The sequence below is a fragment of the Triticum dicoccoides genome, chromosome 7A (genome assembly GCF_002162155.2).
Source record: "Triticum dicoccoides isolate Atlit2015 ecotype Zavitan chromosome 7A, WEW_v2.0, whole genome shotgun sequence".
NCBI lineage: Eukaryota > Viridiplantae > Streptophyta > Magnoliopsida > Poales > Poaceae > Triticum > Triticum dicoccoides.
The window spans coordinates 57,628,654-57,637,328 of record NC_041392.1 but is presented as its reverse complement, the minus strand read 5'-3'; positions in this window follow the sequence as shown (position 1 = coordinate 57,637,328).

Here is an 8,675-nt window from a genome sequence, read left to right as displayed (position 1 = left end):
CTGATCTTGAATGCACTAAAGTAACATGTAGGATATCTTGGCCGTAAGCTAATAATACTCATGGTACCTTTACTCTCGATCCCATAAGGCACAACATTCATCGGGAGTCCCTGTTGAAGAACATCGTATGGTCATATACTTAGCAATGAAGTTTAGCTTCACAAATAATGTATGGAAAAGATGCACTGAGGACAAATAGTAAAAATCTTACCATCCTTCCTAAATAGATGTGACCATAGTTCATGACGAACACTATTGGTCGCACGTTTTCAGTACTAAGATTTCTAAGTCCAGGAAGAAAAATTGTATTGACGGTATCAAGATCCTCAAGCCATGAAACATAATGACTTAGCTCCTCGCAGTTTAGTTCAACCCCGGGACAGTAGTAGGTCCTGTCTACCAAGCGCTGGACGAATATCAAAGGTGATAACCATATCAGGCTGAAATGCATAAGTCTTGCATAGTGCTCGCCATGTTTTGCATCCAAAATAGGTGTAGTCGTCTGAATTGTATAATTTTGCGTGGAAAATATAACCATGCTTGGTCTTCAAATAAACTTTCTTTACCTCCATAGTATGACTGAAACCTATCTTATCCAATACAAAAACTCTTACATGGCAGGGGATACGCTAGTAGAATAGTAAAAAAATATAAGTTGAAGCAAATGAAGCAGATGTCATGCTTAATTACGAAAAAAGACTTGTCGTTGTGACTTACTGTATCCACTTCGAAGTTCTCGTCCAGCTTGATGCTGAAGCGCCTATCATCATCTAGGAAGATTCCGTCGCATAGGCCGCGCTCGTCTTTGCAGTATTTGCAAATACCGAAATCCTTTTTGTCGTCAGACATTTCCTATGTTCATAGTTAAAACATTAATTGAAAATCGATAGAAGACAACTACCAGGATACTCAACACACAAATCCGGGGCACTCGATATTTCCTACATATTCTGGCAAAAGTCATGCCAAAATTCACGGAAAAATCCGGCATGACCTTTGCTAAAATAGGATATATCGAGCGCCTGAAATTTGCCGGAACGGAAATGAATCAACACTCCGGCAAAACATAGGCCACTCGGAGGTGTAACCTGCAAACATGACCGGCCACTTGGATATTGAGCAACACAAGATATACATTTCAAAATATCTTATAAGACTCAAATTAGCATGCATTCAATAAGCAAAAGTAAATCATCTCATGCGTCCGTACATCATCGAATACTATCACTAATACATCCTGAATAGTGTCATACGTATAACATCACTAGTACAACTAAAACCCTAGCACACGACGGGTATCGGCGCGGGCGGTGGACACCCACAGAGAAGGAACCATCACGGGATCATAGCTCCAGTGAGATCCCTGGAGAACCTGCCAGGTATTGGAGAACCTATGCTCCAACGCAAACAAGTAGCGACGGATGTGCGCGTCCTCCTCACTCACACGGTGACGCACCACCTCCACGGAGTCCTCAAGCCTCTGGACCGTCACTGGCCCACGCGACCGCCACCAAAGAAGGTTCGGGTCAATGACAGGCTGGCTCCTCACCAACCTGCGCCCCCCGGTAGGTAGCGCCTCCCAGTACCACCCCGGCGTAGCCCAGTCCCCGACATGGCCCATCTGGTCAAGCAGGTGTCGTCCTCCGCCGACTCGACGACGAGGATGCGGGATAGGCATCGTCCACGTCGATACGGGAAAATTGCTTTAACTAAAAAAATAGCAACAAGTTCTTACTAACTAGTTCTATTAATTCAACTAGTTCTTACTAAAAATAAACTTACTATAAATAAAAATATTCTAGTACCTAGTTCTTACTAACTAATTAGTACCTAAGAACTACTGCCCTAATTACCATCTAATTTGATGAACCTATAGGGGTGGAAAGTGGTAGCGGATATTCCAATTATCCAACTATAAAGTGAAATAAGTGGTCAAATTTTACTCGTTTTATGATTCATCTTAGAAATTTGATTGGTTTCCACCCTTACATGAACCCTAACTCATTTGAGCCGCATCCGCATCCGATTCGTTTCCACCCTAACTAATTTGATGGAGGTAGAAACCCTAGGCAGAGGTAGGGGAGAGGGAGGAGCAGGCGTGCTCACCTCGGGTGCCTGCGACGAGGGAGGGGCAGGCGGCGTCGAGGTCATGGTCGGGGCTCCGGGGCGGCGTTGAGGTCGGGGGGGCGGGGGCGGCGTTGAGGTCGGGGTCGGGGGCGGCGTCCCGGGCGGTGTTGAGGTCGAGGGCGGGGCCGGCGTTGAATCTGGGGTCGGGGCGGCGTGGGGAGAGCGCGCGGCGGCCGAGGGGCGACGGCGGCGGCGAGAGTGGAGTTGATTTGAGGGATGAAGTGGTCGTGGGGAAGGACGAACCGCGTGGTTAAGTCAGAAGTACCAGTAGCGCGTTCCAGAAAGGGCGCTACTGCTACGTTAGCTATAGCGCGTTCTGGAATACACGCTGCAGCTATAGCAATTTTCTGCAGAACCCGCTACTGCTATTCCTTTCTCCTTTTTTCCCTTTTTTCTTTTATTTTTCTTTACATTTTATTTTTTCCCTTTCTCCTTTTTCTATTTATTTCATTTTCATTTACTTTTCTACTTGTTTTTCACTTTATTTTATTTCCGTTAGCAGCAGCGCTTTAGACGTAAGCGCGCTGCAGCTAAGGAGATTAGCAGTAGCGCTGGGCCATTATACGCGCTACTGCTAGGTTGGGCTAGCCATGTGCGCCCAGTTCAAACGTAGCAGCAGCACTTTTCGCTAGTACGTGCTACTGCTAAAGTCATAGCAGTAGCGCGGTTTATTTACGCGCGCTGCTACTAAGTAGCAGCAGCGCTTGATTTTGTACGGCGCTACTGGTAAAATTCTGTGTATAGGCTTTTCCCTAGTAGTGCACATGTAACCCACCCCTTCAACATATATAAGGAGGGGCAGGGCTCCCCAAAAGGGGGACGAGGAAGACAGAAAATAATCTCGAGGGCGAGACACAAAGAGCCGGCTTACCGGCGACTCCCTCATGATCATAATGAGACTTAGCCACAAACAGCATGTAGGGTTATTACCGGATGATGTTTCCCGGGGCCCGAAGCTGTCTAAACCCTTGTCTTGTGTTGCGTCTCTCGATTCCGCTCAACCCCTCTGAAGCTACCACATAGATACGTTGGCCTCGCGACTAAGTCCTCACACTAAGGACATCTGCCGTGACAATTCCACGACACTTCTCTTCTGTGAATTTTTTTAAGTCCCCCTCTATATTTTTTGTTTTTAAACTATATAAAAGAACTCAACAGAAATAAATGACTCTCGAAAACTTCCGAGTTGTCTCCCTGGCAGCGCTTTCTTTAAAGCCATTAAGCTAGGCATAAAGTGCTCAAGTAATGAATCCACCCGGATCTCAAGGTATATCAAAGCCAATTTTAATTAACAATGAGTTGGCATTTAGTAATGAGCACAAAGCAACATATATCAAGCAATGACGAAGTCTAACTCTCTTACTATGCATCGGCATTTTATAAAAGAACAATTCATGCACATCAAGTAAAGGCCAATACATAGCATAAGCAATTTCTTGCAATTTTATCGTGTTGGAAACATAAAGAGGCGGAGATGTAGTTCCTCTCTCATAATAATTGCAAGTAGGAGCAACAAGCACATGCATATTATATTGATCAAAATTATCATGCGAAATAGTAAAAGGCAACCCATCAATATAATCCTTAATAAGTGCAAACTTCTCCGATATAGTGTAGTTGGGAGAATGCAAAAGATAATAGGACTATCATGTGTGGGTGCAACAGCAACAATTTCATTCTTAACATAAGGAACAATAGCAAGTTCATCTCCATAAGCATCATTTAAATTGGCATCATGGCCACAAGCATAGCAAGCATCATCAAAAAGGGATATTTCAAATGAATCAACGGGATCATAGCAATTATCATAACATTCATCCTTCGATAAGAACAAAGGGACATTAAACAATATATGAGTTGGAGGGTTACTATCATTAGAAGGTGGACACGGGTAGCTAATCCGTTCTTTATTCGTTTGTTCTTCGCTCTGCTCATCGTCTTTTTCATCCAATGTGCTCACAGTTTCATCAATTTCTTCTTCCATAGACTCCTGCAAAATATTAAACTTTTCTTGGACAGCGGATGAGTCCTCAATATATACATCAATATCATAATTATATTTATAATTATCATAGAAATATTTAAGGATAGCAAGATTTTCAGGTGTATAAAATGAATAATCAAAATCTTCAAACTTTTCAAACAAAGATCCAATTTCATATGCACCCTTGTAGATCGCGCGCGGAAGCGTTCAAGAGAACGGGGTTGATGGAGTCGTACTCGTCGTGATCCAAATCACCGATGACCTAGCGCTGAACGGACGGCACCTCCGCGTTCAACACACGTACGGTTGGGAAGACATCTCCTCCAACTTGATCCAGCAAGGGGGGAGAGGTTGATGATGATCCAGCAGCACGACGACGTGGTGGTGGAAGCAACGGTGATCTCGGCAGGGCTTCGCCAAGCTCACGGAGAGGGAGGAGTGTCACGAGAGGGAGAGGAAGGTGCCAGGGGATAGGGTGCGGCTGCCCTCCCTCCCCCCCACTATATATAGGACCCCTAGGGGGGCGGCGGCCAAGGGGGGTGGAGTGCCCCCCAAGCCAAGTGGGGCGCCCCCACCCCTAGGGTTTCCAACCCTAGGCGTAGGGGACGCCCATGGGGGGCACACCACCCCACTAGGGGCTGGTTCCCCTCCCACTTCATCCCATGGAGCCCTCCGGGATAGGTGGCCCCACCCGGTGGACCCCCGGGACCCTTCCGGTGGTCCCGGTACAATACCGATTACCCCCGAAACCTTCCCGATGGGCGAAACTTGGCTTCCTATATAGAAATCTTAACCTCCGGACCATTCCGAAACACCTCGTGACGTCTGGGATCTCATACGGGACTCCGAACAACTTTCGGGTTACCGTATGCTAATATCTCAACAACCCTACGGGTTCGGGAGACACGCAGACATGACCGAGACGACTCTCCTGTCAATAACCAACAGCGGGATCTGGATACCCATGTTGGCTCCCACATTCTCCTCGATGATCTCATCGGATGAACCACGATGTCGAGGATTCAATCGATCCCGTATACAATTCCCTTTGTCAATCGGTACGTTACTTGCCCGAGACTCGATCGTCGGTATCCCAATACCTCGTTCAATCTCGTTACCGGCAAGTCACTTTACTCGTACCGTAATGCATGATCCCGTGATCAACCACTTGGTCACATTGAGCTCATTATGATGATGCATTACCGAGTGGGCCCAGAGATACCTCTCCGTCATACGGAGCGACAAATCCCAGTCTCGATTCGTGCCAACCCAACAGACACTTTCGGAGATACCTGTAGTGTACCTTTATAGTCACCCAGTTACGTTGTGACGTTTGGCACACCCAAAGCACTCCTACTGTCACATCCCTAGCTTATGGTACTGCCTGTTGTTTTGCACCTTGTTGCATCATGTTTAAATTCTATTTAAGTTGAAATAGGGATTGACCAAACCATAGCATCAAAAAGAATTCAACTAGGTTCAAATAAAAATATTTTCAATGAACCCAAAATGCCTTCCCAAAAATGTTCATCATCTTTGGATTGGTCTAGAACCTCTGCCAAAAATGGTGCATATTTTTCTAGGACAATTTGGATTTTCGAATTAATCCATAAGTATTTGAATTTGGACATTTAAATCTTATAAATGTTTTTAATTGTCCAAATAATCCTGAAAGTACTTGAGGGCTGTTGGAAAATATTTCAAAGGTGCCTAAAATTATTTTCAGGATTTTACCAAGTGGTTTAGTATTTTTACTAAGTCAAAAACAACAGCAGAAAATAGAAAAAAAAACAGAAATAAAAGAGAGAGAGAGAGAGAGAGAGAGAGAGAGAGAGAGACTACCTGTGTTACCTGCAGGCCCAGCCCACCTGGCAGCCCAGCCACCTGGCCGGCCCACCGATGGCAAGGGCGTCTTCTTCCTCCTGCCAGAAGGCAGAGGAGAAGACAGCCACGGCGCCGCGGCGTGCCACAGCGCCGCGGCGTGCCACGCGGGCAGCTGCCTGCCTGGCCCCTCGTCGCCCAGGACTCCCTTCCAGATGCCACGCACTCCCTCTCGACCCCCTCGCTCTCTCCTTGGACCCCCTCCCCCTCCTCTGCTCTCTCCCGCAGCACCACCGAACGGAGCCGTCGCCACCATCGCCGTTCGTTGTGGCCACCGACCTCCCCACGCCAAGCCAGCTAGCCCACGAGCACCGCCTCGCTGCGACGCACCTCTACACCCAGTCCCACGAGCCCGAACGCCTTGAAGAGACGCCTTCGAGCTCGTATCCTAGCTTGGAGCCGCCGGTCGCCATCGCCCGATTCGTTGAACTCCGGTCGCCTCCGAGCTCGCTGACCACCTCTTCCTCTCCATTGTGAGCTCCTACAACTCCCCTCTCGCTCCCCGTGCTCGATTTCACCGCGCAGCCGTCGCCTCTGTCGATCCCGAGAACCCGTCGCCACTGACCGTGTCACCGCCATGGCTAGAGCTCACGCATGTCGCGTCTAAGCATACCACCGTGCTTAGCGCGATGCCAAAAGCCCAAAACCCCCACCCACTGCTCCTGCCGTTCGCAGTAGCTTCGTTTCCGCCGACGCCCGATCTCCTGCCGCCGCCCAAGTGCTCGCCATCGTCAACTCCGGCCACCTCGTGCCCTCCCCCTGCCATCGTTGGATTCGCACGAGACCCAGCTCCTCGGAGATGGGCTCGGCCATCGATTTGGTCGTCAGAGCCGCCGTCCCAATCATCACCGCCGCGTTCCCAGGTTGCCGGCGTTGAGCTCCGGCGATGCTGCCGTGGCAGTCTCATTAACTGCTAATGACCACTCTAAACACCCCCTTGAGCCACTGCCATGTGGGCCCCTGAGCCTAATTAGGTTAGTCTAATTTTTCTGTTAGATTAGTGCTAATGCCGTGGACCCCACGTGTCAGCTCCGGCCATGGCCCAGTCAGCGTTGACCGGGCCCACCTGTCATCCACCCAAAGCAGCCCTGAGACACTGACGTGTGGGTCCTAGACGTCAGGTTTGACCTGGACTGGCACTGTTGACCTGCTGACGTCGTGCATTCGTCATGTCGACGCTATAAATCATTTTCTGGATTTAAGTTTATTTAGGAAATTCCAGAAAATGCCCAAAACTTCTAAAAATCATAGAAAATTATCTATAACTCCAAATAAGATAAATTATATATGAAAAATGATCAGAAAAATCCAATCTATCCATCTGTACTAGTTTCATGCATGTTAGAGCAACTTAAACTTGTTGTTTAGCTCAAAACATGTTAATGCACTTTATAAACCCATAACTTGAGTTTGTATTCGAATCTTTGATTCAAATGAGCTCAAACCACCCTGGTTGTAGATGCATTAGCCCAACCCACTCATTTTGCCATAGCACATTCATGCATCATATTGTTGCATTGCATTGATTGTGTTTTCTCTCTGTTGGCGGTAATTGTCCCCTCTCAGTAGACGTTGCTTCGACGATGTGATCGTTGACACTGATGAAGACCCAATGCTATCTTCAGAAGTGTCAGGCAAGCAAAACCCCCTTGTTCATTCTGATACAATCCCACCCTCTCGCTCCTGCTCTCTTTTACTGCATTAGGACAATAATGATTCATCTGTTACTTGTTGCGGTAGTTGAACCCCTTATCCTCTGCATGACCTATCATTGCCACAGTAAATAGATGAAACCCACTAGCATGAGTAGGAGTTGTTTGAGCCCTGATGTGCCTACTCATTCATGCTTGTTTGTCATGCCTGCTATTGCTTAGATTTGTGTCAGGTCTGATTCATCGGGGATGAATTGGAAAGTTGTGAACATGTCCTAATGTGTGTGAGCTAAGTGTGTTGAACACGATTTGGTAAAGGTATCGATGAGAGGCCATGTAGGAGTACATGGTGGGTTGTTTCATTGGAACCGTCCTTAAGCATCGAGATCTGTATGTGTGATTTAAGAATCAGTTACTACCATGCATTGGGATCCTTAATTGACCCTCTCGGCTTCTTAACCACCCTAGTCCTCTGTCCAGGAGTTGCAACTAGTTTCTGGTGTTTATAGGATATGTGTTGGCGGCCCTGCGTAGCGCTGACCCTAGGGGTGGGCTATGATGCGGTAGATACACCGTGGCCGGGTATACCGGGCGCCCGTTTGGTGTCTCGGAACCCTATACACATCGTTCGGGGCCGTATGTGGAAACCTCGGCCGGACTCCCTACAGATGGAACCTGGATAGGCGATAAACCTGGAATAGAGACTTGAGTGTTAGGTAGGCCGTGGCCGACACCCTCGTTGGGCTTCCGCTTGAAGGTTGCCAAGTACATGTCGTGTAAACGACGGTAAGTGGTGAGAGCGTGTATGAAGAAGTACACCCCTGCAGGGTTAACATCATCTATTCGAATAGCCGCATACGCGGTAAAGGACTGCTTGGTTGCCTATACAGTTCATAGATAACTTGAAGTGGATACTCTAAAACTCGCAAGATAAGAGTGAGTGCTATGGATGGCCTTCTTGTAGGGAGACAGGAGCGGATCCATAGTGGTGTATTGATATGGTGAATATGTGGACTCGTGTGCGCCACCTA